Source organism: Lipotes vexillifer, unplaced genomic scaffold (assembly GCF_000442215.2).
Source record: "Lipotes vexillifer unplaced genomic scaffold, Lipotes_vexillifer_v1.1 scaffold665, whole genome shotgun sequence".
NCBI lineage: Eukaryota > Metazoa > Chordata > Mammalia > Artiodactyla > Lipotidae > Lipotes > Lipotes vexillifer.
Genome location: NW_006790302.1, coordinates 1,189,494 through 1,202,692, shown reverse-complemented (window position 1 = coordinate 1,202,692; position 13,199 = coordinate 1,189,494). Strand labels below are relative to the sequence as shown.

At 35.2% G+C, this 13,199-nt stretch overlaps 1 pseudogene; it reads right to left on the bottom strand.

Annotated features, from left to right (window-relative positions):
- Positions 1 to 10,571: 10,571 nt before the first annotated feature.
- LOC103075582 (dnaJ homolog subfamily C member 7 pseudogene) lies at positions 10,572 to 11,946 on the bottom strand (annotated as a pseudogene).
- Between the last annotated feature and the right edge of the window lie 1,253 nt (positions 11,947 to 13,199).

The following is a 13,199-nucleotide window of genomic DNA, read 5'->3' as shown; positions in this document are numbered from 1 at the left end:
AATGTTTATCATCATAAGTAAAAAAAAAATTACGAAGCCTTCTCATATTTTTCTAGAAGAGCCCTGTACGACAGAACTTTCTGCAGTGATGGAAATCCTTTATATCTGGACTGACCAGTAGGGTAGCCAACAGCCACATATATCTTGGGGCTTGAGTCACATTGAGTACTTGAGGTGTAACTAGTGGGACTAAGAAATTGAATTTTTAATTACTGCATATTTAATTTTAATTAATTGAAATGTAAATGGCAACATGTAGCTGGTGACTACTGTATTCACAGCACATTTCTAAAGTCTAGATGAGCAATGTCCAATAGAAATATAATATAAGTCACATATGTACTTTTAAATTTTCTACTAGCCACATTAAAAACTTAAAAAAAGATTCAGGTGAAAGTTATTTTAACAATATATTTTATTCTTATATCACCATGTAATCTTGTAAAATAAAATAAACAACTACTTGACATTAAACTTTTGATGATGAAGTATTTAACATTGTTTTTTCATCATGTTGAGTGTATGGAAATATCTTTATGTATTTTACACTCTCTGTATATCTCAATTCAAACTAGACAGATTTCAAGTGCTCACCAGACACATGTGGCTGGTGGTTACTATATTGGATACAGCAGCCCTATCCCATTAAAATGTATACATTTTAGTGGCAGAAGTGTGCCTTTTTCATCAATAAATCCCTTGCTCGCAACACCATGCTGGCCCATAATATCTTTAATAAATATGTGTTTACTGACTCGCATCCACAGTGATCAATTCTCACTCTGGATTTATAGGTAAACCAAAGAATTCTTGCAATAATATATTAAGGTCTTCTACTATCTCTCCTATTTAGAGTTAAATGTTTATTTTTACAACTACCTAACAAGAGCTATGAGTTTCCATGTGTATCATCAAGTGTAATGTTTTAGAGCAGGGATCAGCAAACTTTTACTGTAAAGGGCCAAATAGTAAAGGTTTTAAATTTTGCAAGCCATACAGGCACTGTGGGCAGCCACTCACCTCTGCTGCTCTAAGGTAAATGCAGCTATAAATGATATGTAAATGGATGAGTGTGGCTGGGTTCCTATAAAACTTTATTTACAAAATCAAGTAGTGGTCAGGATTTGGCTCTGAGGGCTGTATTTTGCCAATCTCTGATTCAGAGTAAGGTCTGTACTTTTAATTTATTTTGTACCTCACACTTCTCCTATAGTACTACATAAACTAGAGGCACTTAATATATAAATGTTTAGTAAATATGAGAAGAAAATACTCTGCTTATGCATAAAACCATTAACTCATATAGTAATTTATTCATTCATAAAACGTGTATTGCCTATTTAAATTGCTGCGTCCTCACTTTTGCAACATTCTAGACATGTAGTGAGTGATTAACAAATGCTTAATAACTAAAAAATAGATTAAATGGTCTGCTAAGGGTTGAAAGAAGCCAGGAAAACTTCAAAGAGGTGGTGACATTTATACTGAGTATTAAAAGTGAGTAGAAGTGTAGTGAAGAAAACTGACACACACTCCTCAGTCAGGTGATCAAGGTCAACATAAACCAAAAATCAGGTCGATAAATCACGTATCATGTCAATAGTATGTACTCATGATGTGATGAAAGTAGTGCTTTTCTTCTGTGTTTTTCCTTTCAATAACTCATAAATGGGGTTTTATTATGTGAAGAACATCAGATAACTTTCAATATAGGGGCGTCCTAGGAAATATCTGACCAGTACTCCTCAAAATGTCACGGTCATCAAAAGTGAGAAAAGTCTGAAAGGCTGTCCCCCTTAAGATACGCCTAAGGAGACATGACAACCTAATGTAATGTGGTGTCATGGGTGGGATCCTGGGACAGAAAAGGAACATTATGAAAAAACTAAGGAAATAGGAATGAATTATGAACTTTAGTTAGTAAGAACATACCAATATTGTTTCATTAATTGTGACAAATGTACCATATTAATTTATATAAGATGTTAATAATAAGGGAAATTGGGTGTGGGATATATGGAAACAGTCTGTACTGTCTGCTTAATTTTTCTATAAGTATAAAAGTGTTCTAAAAATATAGTCTATTTAAAAATAAATCAATAAAGAGCAGATACAGCCTCCCAGCTAGTAGGACTGGAGTACTAACTGCAAAATGCCACACACACACACACACACACAAATAAAAAATAGCGTTCACCAGGAAGAAGAAAAGGGCACATAATTGCAGTTAGCATGAACACCATGTACAGAGACATGGTGACTTGCTGTATTCTGTGCCTTGCACCTCTTCTAACAGCCAGGGAGAGGCATGGGATGTGTTGAGGTGGAGTGAGGTAAACCTGACCAAATTTATTTTTTTAAAACTGAAGAGTAGTGGTCAGATTAGGACCAGAGGTAATTTTCAGGGGACAGTGAAATGGTAGTAGGGGTTGAGTATATTTCTTTTTGCAGTAAGGTAACGTTTGTAGCATTAATCCCTTTTTCACTATTTAAAACTAATACATTCTATTTATTAGGTATTGAAACAAGTGTATTATTATCCTGTGGCTTTTGTAACAAATTACCACGAAAAAAGTTAGCTTATAAACAACAAGAATTTATCTCTTTCTTTTCACTATTTAAAAGTACCTTCTAGGCTTAGTCATTTTCTACCAGCAAAGAGAGTCCCAGAAGAACTAAGATCGATTTATTCTAATTTTTTTTCTTTTCTTCTGCTATTCAATTCCTGTTGTGATAATGGTACTGAGGAGTGAAGGCTTTGAGTGTCTAGAACTATGCTAAGGAGCTCGGTATGAAGTTTACACAGTAAACTCTAATATTCTCTGTTAATATCTCCATTGTATAGATGAGTAAACAGAGGCACAAGAGAGATTGAGTTACTAGTCCTAGGCCTAACAGGAAGAATCCAAATCTATACACAACATGGTACGATTGTTGCCCTAACAAGTATTATTGTGATTAAAATTGATACTCTTTTGTTTAAGTGAGAAATGATTACAGTTATTACTTTTGCTTTAAAGATTCTCATTACTGGATAAGTGAACCCACATAGACTTGTGAAAAGGAAACATGTCTAAACCAGGATAAAGACCTGATACCCTAGCAGAAGATTTTGAAAATATGTCACCCTAGGTCACCAGATGGTGCAATGTTCATTGCAGTATTGATGACACTACTACAGAATTGGAAAAAAAATCTATGTGTAAAAAGCCATTTATTAGGTGTCGAAGCAAGTGTATTAGTATCCTGTGGCTTTTGTAACAAATTACCACAAAAAAAAAATGTTGACTTAAAAACAACAGAAATTTATCTCTCAAAATTTTGGAGGCCAGAAGTCTAAAATCAAGGCATTGGCTGGACCACATTTCTACTGAAAGTTCTAGAGGAGATTCCTTCCTTGTCTCTTTTAACTTCAGATGGTACCGGATATTCCTTGGCTTGGGGCTGCAAACATGTAATCTTTGCTTCCATCTTCATATGGTCCTTTTCTCTCTGTATCTGTTTCTGGTGTGTCTCTTTTAAGGAATCTTGTCATTGGATGTAGGTCTCATCCATATAATCCAGGATGAGCTCATCTCCAGGATCTTTAACTTAATTACATCTGCAAGATTATTTTTCCAAAAAAGTTCACATTCACAGGTTCCAGGAATTGAAATGTACCTTTCTGGGGCCATTATTTAAACTAATTCATTGAAAAAAAGTCATCCAAGATTCTATGATTCTATGAATTCCATTTTTAAAAAAACAATCAGTGGGGAGAACATATACCTTCTTTACACCATGCGGCAATAGACACCACCATTCATGCTGTAGTCCCTGCCTGACTCATGATTGCATTGTGCACAAGGATATTGGTCACAATTTTAGGATGACTTTCCCATGCTTTATGCTATGGTCAGGCTAGAAAGTAAGCTAGTGACTGGAATCAGAATGCAGGGCTTTTGAGGTTTTCCACCTCCCCAGTAATTCTGACCTGAAGTGTTCAGATCCCTAGAGGTCTGGGAAAGCAGCAATAAGAGACCATGGGCTATTTCCTGTATTTTGAAGAGCCTAATTGAAATTGTTCATTTGCTTATAGGCATGATGTGCAGGATAACCAAAATGTCAATCTCTTCTGTTTTGGAGTGGAATAGAATGAACTCAATGTAGTAATACTGACTGACCCCCTAGGACTTTAAGTGATGACTAGCCATCATATAGATGTTGTCTTTGTTCATTTCAAAAAGAGAAAAGTCTTGCAGCCACTATGGAAAACAGTATGGTGGTTTCTCAAAAAAACTAAAATATAACTATTGTATGACCCAGGAATTCCACTCCAGGGTATATATCTGAAAAAAAAAATGAAAACAGTGATTTGGAAAGATACATGCACCTCAATGTTCATAGCAGCATTATTTACATTTGCCAAGATATGGAAGCAACATAAGTGTTCATCAACAGATGAATGGCTAGAGAAGATGCAGTATATATATATACAATGGAATACTACTCAGCCATAAAAAAGAATGAAATTTTGCCATTTGCAGCAACATGGATGGATTTGAACGGTATTATGCTAAGTGAAATAAGTTAGATAAAGAAAGAAAAATGCTGTATGTTATCATTAATATGTATAATATAAAAAATACAACAAACTAGTGACTATAACAAAAAGGAAGCATTCTCACAGACATAGAGAATAAACTAGTGGTTACTAGTGGGGAGAGGGGAGTGGGGAGCGGCAAGACAGAGGTACGGGTTTAAGAGGTACAAAGTACTATGTATAAATAAATAAGCTGCATGAATATATTATATACCACAGGGGATATAGCCAATATTTTATAATAACTATAGATGAAGTATAACCTTTAAAAATTGTGAATCACTCTGTTGAACACCTGTAAATTATGTAATATTGTACATAAACCATATATCAATTTTTTTTTTAAGTTAGAAAAACAAACAGAAAAGTCTGGTCAGAGTTGTTCAAGATACTCTGCTTACATGTACTCTGTTATGTGCTTTAGCAAAAACTACTGTGTGTTGGTAATGAAAAGTGAAGGAGAGGTCATAATGATAACTACAATGTTTATTCCTTACTTGTACATCATATTAAAACAGAGTTTCATGAACTTTCTGAATCAGTGATGAGCTTTCACCACCTGCACCTTGTAATTTCAGTAACTGAAGATACCAAGATACCCATACCCTAAAGGTTGAAGACTTCCACTACAACAACATTTTTTAGTTAGCCTTACTTCCAATTTCTTTGGTAAAGATACATTTATTTTATCTTGTAAGCCATTCAGGATAGAGAATTAATACCGGGATCTAGTTTGAACATGGAAAAGACAAACTGTGGAGACAAGAGTCCATATATCTGTCTGTTTTACTGGCTATGGAGACAGCAATTCTAAGATCAAAAGCAATGGACTGAGATGGTAATCAGGCTGGTGAGAATAAAAGCTTGGTAGGGACCGCTTTAGTGAGTAATCTCAGCAGCTTTCTGTTGATGCACAGCGCATGATTCAGACCTCATAGCGTGTGAGAGCAGAGACCTTGAATCTCTGACTGTCTCCTTTCTCTGACAACAGGGATTTTATCAGAGGTCTATGTAAGCCTGGGACTTTGGACATGTATCATATCCATTCCATCTGAAGAGTTACTATAATCTTCTATCCCTGAGCTCATAATGGTTATGCAATTTCCCCAGAATGTTGGGTACTTTACCTTCAACTCTGGTGTGGAAGTTTTCCATACTGAGGCGATAAGAATGGTATGGCTCTTTATGACATCTCTCTCATAAATATGCATTTGAAAGCACTGCACGGTAGCATGGGTCTATGGTTAAAAATGAGGTGTCTGGTTGTAGTTGTGATTTCATGGCCTGAAGTTGCTGAAAGATTTGGTGATTGTCCAGTTAATTTGATCAATGCTGACAGCATAGCCATCCCACTCCAATGCAAAATTTGTCTGCTTCACTTCACATTTTTTAATAACATGTTATTAAGATATACTTCCATACTGTACAGTTTACTAATTTAATATATACTCTCCAGCATTTTTTAAAGTTTTTTTTTGATGTGGACCATTTTTAAAGTCTTTATTGAATTTGTTACAATATTGTTTCTGTTTTATATTTTGATTTTTTGGCCGTGAGGCATGCGGGATCTTAGCTCCCCAACCCAGGATCGAACCTGCACCCCTTGCATTGGAAGGCAGATCCTTATCCAGGGAAGTCCCTCTCCAGTGTTTTTTAGAATATTCAAAAAGTTGCATATAGATCAGCCCTATCTAACTTCAGAACATTTTCATCACTCCAAAAAGAAACTCCATAAACATTAACAATCAATCCTCATTCCCCCCGACCCCCATCCCCATCCCCTGGCAACGATTGATATAATAATTTCTGTCCCTATGGATTTGCCACATTGAATGTATGTGGAATCACATATGTGATCTTTTGACTGGCTTCTTTCATATAACATGGTATTTTCAAGCTTCATCTATGTTGTAGCACATATCCAGAGCTTCTTTCCTTTTTATGACTAACATTCCATTGTCTGTATGTACTGCATTTTGTTTATTCTTTCATCAGTTGATAGACATTGGGGTTATTTCCACTTTGGGGTTATTATTAATAATGTTTTAAATTTTATCATTATTATTAATAGCAATTATTATTTATTATTAATATACTTTTGTATCATTTGTTATGTGAACATATGTTTTCATATCTCTTGGGAGTACACCTAGGAGTGGAATTTCTGGGTTATATGGTAACTAAGTTTAATATTTTGAGGAACTGGCAAACTGATTTCCAACATAGTTTCATAATTTTGCCTTCCCACCAACAATGGATGATATTTCAGTTTCTTCATATCCTTGCCGAAACTTGTTATTGCCCGTCGTTTCTATTATGGTCATAATAGTGTGTGTGAAATGGTATTTTATTGTGGTTTTGATTTACATTTCCTTAATGACTAATGACATTGAGCATTTTCATTACTTACTAGCCATTTTTATATCTTCTTTTGGGAAATGTCATTTTAGAACCTTTGCACATGTTTTCATTGGGTTTTTAAAAAACCTTTTCATTGTTGAGTTGTAATCGTTTTTTAAATATTCAGAAAATAGTTCTTTATCAGATACATGGTTTGCTAACACCATGATTTTCTAACATCAGACTTTTCACTTATTTGATGGTGCTCTTTGAAGCACATTTTAAATTTTGATAAAGTTCAATTTATCTATTTTTTCTTGTAATTTTCCTGTCATATCTAAGAAACTGTTGTCTAATTCAATGTCATGAAGAACTCTGCCTATGTTTTCTTCTCAGAGTTTTATAGTTTTACCATCTACATTTAGGCCTCCCTTTCATTTAGAGTGCTCTTTTGTATATGGTAGGTGGTAAGGGTCCAGCTTCATTCTTTTGCATGGAGATATCCACTTGTCACAGCACCATTTGTTGAGAAGATTGTCTTTTCCCCGTTCGGTTTTCTTGGAACCCTTGTCAATAAATCAATCCCCCATAAGTGTAAAGACTTATTTCTGGACTTAATTCTATTTCATTCATCTACATGTCTATTCTATGTCTGCACCACATTATTAGATTACTGTAGTTTTGTAGCAAGTTTTGAAATCAGGAAGTGTGAACCCTCCAACGTTGTTATTTTCCAAGATGTTTTTGACTATTCTCAGTCTCTTGAGTTTCCAAGTGAATTTTGGAATTTTTCAGTTTCTGCAAAGAGGTCAAATGGTATGCTGATAGGGAGCCCATTGATTTTTCAGAACAATTTGAAGAGTAATGACATTTTAACACTACTAAGTGAACATGGGATGCCTTTCCATTTATTTAGAACATCTTCAATGTATTTCAATGATATCTTTCAGTTTTCGGTGTATAAGTGATGCACTTCTTTTTTAAAATTTATTTCTATGTATTTTATCATTTTATGGTCTTGTAGATGGAATTACTTCTTAAATTTATCTTTAAAATTGAATTTTTTATATTGTTCATATCCTGCAATTGTGTTTAACTCATTTATCAACTGCAATAGTGTTGTGGTGAGTTTGGTAGGATTTTATATACAAGATCATATCATCTGCAAATAGTGGTACTTTTATATCTTCTTTTTCAATCTGGATGTTCTATTTCACTTTCTTGTCTAATTTTCCTATCTAGAATCTGCAGTACAGTGTTGAATAGAAGATATGAGATTGAAATGTGTGTCTTGTTTTGATCTTAAGGGAATGCATGCAGTCTTTTACCATTAAATATGAAGTTAATTGTGGGTTTTCCATTGCTGCTCTTTATAAGGTTAAGCAAGTTCCATTCTACTCCTAGGTTTGTCATGTATTTTATCATGAAAATGTGTTGAATATTATAAATTTTTTCTGCATCTTTTGAGCTAATTATGTGAATTTTGTCCTTTATTCTATAATATGGAATGTATTAATCGACTTTAGTATGTTGAACCAGCCTTGAATTTCTGTAGCATATTCCATTTTGTTATGGTGTTTAAATCTTTATATGTGCTGTGGGTAACAGTGGCCTTATAGAATGAGTTGGGAATTGTTTCTCATCTGTATTTTCTTTGGAAAGGTTTGTGAATGATTGTTGTTAATTATTTTTTAATTGGTAGAATTCACTATTTGGTAGAATCTATGTGAGTGGGCTTTTCTTAGTGGAAAGAATTTTTGTTACTAATTCACTATCTTTACTTATTATAGGTTTAGTTATATCTTCTATTTCTTCGTAAAGCAGCTTTAGTAGTTTGTATCTTTCTAGGAATTTGTTCATTTCTTCTAGATTTTGAGTTTGATGGCACATAATAGTTCATAATATTCCCTTATATTTTACTTTCTATATATGTCTTAGGTCATGTCCTTCTTTTATTCCTAATTAGAATTTTCTTTCTTTCTTAGTTAGGCTAGGTAATGGTTTGTCAATTCTGTTGATCTTTTCAAGAAACAACTTTTTATTTTGTTGATTTTCCTTATTGTTTTTCTTCTTTATTTTTTATTAATTTCTGCACTAATCTGTATTATTTCCTTCCTTCTGCTTGCTTTAGGTTTAATATTCTTTCCTTTTACTATTTTTTTCCCTAGTGGAGGGTTAAGTTATTAATCTAAGTTCTTTTTTAATATAAGTGTTTACAGCTGTACATTTTCTTCTAATGACTGCTTTAGCTATGTCTTATAAGTTTTGTGTTACCATTTTAATTCAGTTCAAAGTATTTTGTAATTTCCCCTTGAATTATAGGGGAATTGCAAAGAAGAATCCCACTGATTCTTCTTTGCCCATTCGTTACTTAGGAACATGTTTAATTTCCACATATTTCTAAATTACAAAGCGGTTGCTCCAATGAGCTCCATTCCTATCCCCTCATCTCCACTGTATGGACATAAAAATTACAAATGTATACACTATAAACATATCAACACAGTTTTATAAGGATTGCTTTATGCAGTTTTTAAAAATCAGAGAGGATTAGAAAAGTGTTACAAATGAAAATACACTGATACTGTCTTTTATATTTACCTATGTATTTACCTCAACCAGTATTCTTTATTTCTTCATGTGGATTTAAGTTACTGTTTAATATCCTTTTATTTCAGCTTGAAGTTAAATGTTTTATTATTTCTTGTGGAGCAGACATGCTATCCATGAATTCTCTGAATTTATTTACTTGAGAATGTCTTAATTTCTCCCTCATTTTTCAAGGTTAATTTTGCCAGATGTAGAATTCTTAGTTGACAATCTTCTGTTTCAGCACTTTAAACATGCCATCCCACTGCCTTCTGACCTTCCTGATCCCTAATGAAAAGTCACATGTTATCTTACTAAAGAAAGCTTGCAGATGATAAGTTGCTTTTCTCTTGTTACTTCCGCATTCTTTCATTATCTGGGTTTTCAGCAATTTGACTAAGATGTCTCTAAACATGGATTTCTTTGTGTTGATTCTACATAGAATTTATTGAGCTACTTAGATTACAGTATAATACTTTTTGGTCAAATTTGGGAAGTTTGGGACCATTCCATCTTCAGATAGTCTTTCTACACCTTTCTCTCTCTCCAGTCCTTCTGGGGCCTACATTAGCCATATGTTGGTATGCTTGATGGTGTCCCATAAGAACCAAAAGGTCCTGTTGTTTTTATTTATTCCTTTTTCATTTTCTTTCTCAGACTGTATAATCTCAATTGACCTTCATTCATGATAACTGATTCTTCCTTCTATCAGTGTAATCCCTTGTTAACCCCCTCTAGTGAATGTTTTATATTAATTGTTTTACTTTCCAACTGTAGAATTTCTACTTGGTTCGTTTTTTGTTTTGTTTTGCTTTAATAAAGTTAAACAGTAAAACAAAAATTCACAAGCTGGCCTGTCCAGCCCCCACCTCCCTCCCCTACCCACAGTCTTCTGTGCTGGCTCGCTTTCCTTCACCCCACTCACACAGACACTGGGTATCTAATTGAAAGAACGAAACTGCTCTAAGTACGTGGATCATGATGAAGGAGGAGGCGAACTGTGTCCCCACTGGAGGCTAAACTGAGCAAGTCTGCATTTTCTGGGTTCTGGATGGTTTCATTAGCCAAATTGAAAAAAGAAGTTCCCTGCACCAGATGCTTCAAAGCTGAAACTCCCAGGACCACCAAAGAATGTCTTGAAGATATTGTCTGCATGAAAATCACCCATATTCTTGCCCTCTTCATCCAGGTCTTGTTCACTGCCATAGTGAGTGTTTTTCTTGGGATCAGAGAGAATGGTAAAAGCTTCTCTGACTTCCTTGAAATTTTTCTCCTCCTCCTTCTGAACTTCAGCAATGGCTCCACAGTGGTGATCTGGATGGTGCATCAAGGCCCGTTTCCAATAAGCTTTCTTGATCTCGTCCTCAGAGGCATTCTTGTCTACTCCAAGAATCTTGCAGTAATCTTTCCTCTTACTCTTCTTCAGTTCCAGCTGTGCATGTTTTAGGAGCTGTTTGTGTTCTTTTGTTTTCTCCATCTGGTATACTTTTTCATAGTCCCGTACTGCTTCTTCATAGTGTACTGTGTCCATGTAACACTGACCTCTTCTCAAGTAGGCTTTTATATAAGTGTCATCAAGCTTCACTGCATTTGTGCAGTCTTCTATTGCATCATCTAGTTTCTTAAGTTTGGAATTAGCCATACTCTGATGACAGTAGAGTTTAGCATTTGTTCTTATATTATTGGGGTCTATCCCTAGGGCTTCTGTGTACAGTTCACATGCTAGCTTGTAATTTCCTTCTTTAAATGCTTTATTCCCATCTTCTTTCTTTGCTTTAAGTGCTTTGGCATTTCTGCAAGTGATGCAGGCCTCCTCATGGTCAGGAGCCATCCTGAGAGCTTGGACAAAAAAACTGAACCACCTTCTCAATACAATCTTCATAATCAAGGCAAAGACCTCATACATACAGAGCATCGGCATTGGTGGAATCCATTTGTAAAATGTCACTGGCCACACACTGTGCTTCTGGATAATGACCCAGCATTGCTAAACATTCTGCTTTGAGGATTTTGAAGTGATGGCAGGCAGGGGCATATTCTAGGGCACGGTGCATGCAGAAAACAACCTTCCAAAAATCCCGCTTCTCAAAATCCGTTTCTGCTATTTTCTCATATTCTATGACTGCATTGGCATTCTTGAACTCCTGTTGTGCCTGAGCATTTTTTTGACCCAGTTCTAGGGCTCTCTGGAAACTACGACATGCCACCATAGCATTCCCTAGAGATAGGTGGCATTTGCCCTCTCGTAGATGTCCCTCACTGACTGCTGTGCATCTCCAAGAGCTTCCCAGAACTTTCCAAGCATCATCAAGGTGGCTGCTCGATTCCCATAATAGCTAGCATTTTTAGGACACATATCTCTTTGCTTCCTCATCGTATAGCAGCTCTGGTTCAGTTGCCGCCGTTACCACATTGCACTCTGGGGCAGCCACCATCTTACCTCTGGGACCCTCTACCTGGTTCTTTTTTACACTTCCTGTCTCTTTACTGATATTCTTTTTATGGTGACACATGTTTCTCATTTTTATATAAGTTTTCCTTTAGTTCTTTGCATGTATTTATGATAGCTGATTTAAATTCAAGTAAGTTTAACATCTTACTAGAATTCTCAGGGTCAGTTCCTATTGACTGCTTGTTTTTCCCATTGCCTGTGTATGGGTTATACTTTCCTGTTTTTGGGGGTATCTTGTAAGTTTTTATTGATTATCTAGACATTTAGAATAATGTGCTGTGGCACCTTTAGAAATCATATTCTGTCTCCCACTAGGGTTTGTTGTCATTGTTATTTGTTTTATTGTTATTGTTATTTAGTATTTTTTGACTGTATTTTTAAAATGTGTATTATTTGTTATGTGGCAATTGATGTGTGCTCAGTTATCCTAGTTGTAAGCTAACAAATAGAGATTTTCTTAAATGTTGTGAACGAGTGAGTCTACCAACCTTTGCTGAAAGGCTCTGTTGAGCATGTCTTTAATGTTTTGACAAGCAGTCTACCTCTCTGTCTTAGCCTTCACTTCCTGATTATGTGGAGCCTGACAAAGCCCTAAGTTTTACCTCTGACTGGTGTCACTACCTCAGGCAACTGTTATGTTAAACAATTGCTGTTGATTCTTTTCAGCAAATACCATACAGGTTAGGGCTGTTGACAGAGAGTGAGTTCTGAGTTGGGTCAAGTAAAAACAATCACTGAAACTGGACTTTTCATCATGCTGCAAGCAAGTCAAAGGGTGAGAGTTCTCTGGGGCTTTTTAGGAAGCTCCAAACTATTCTGCCTCCTCCAGTGGCTGCTAGACTACTTGATTTCACAGTTACTATAGTTGTGAGACTATTGCTTTTCAAAGCTTCCATGGAGCTAGGGAGAGAGTGATTGGATTATGGCAAGCTAAAAGACTGCAGGGCTCACTGCTTTGACTAAAATTTAGTTGTTTTTTCTTGAATAAACATTTCATGGATTTTTCAAGCCTTTAATTCATTTGCAGAGTTTATATAACTTTTATAGGGGAGAGGATTTTCAGAAGTCTTTACTCAGACATTTGGAAATCAAGCCCCTCTGCTTCACTTTTGATGATCAAAACAAATAGTTCCCATTTGTATAGTATGCTAGTTTTTACAAAGGACCCTCATGTATTACCTCTTTTTCTTTTTAAATTTTGATTTGTGAAATATTTTAAACATAAACTGTAGGGAA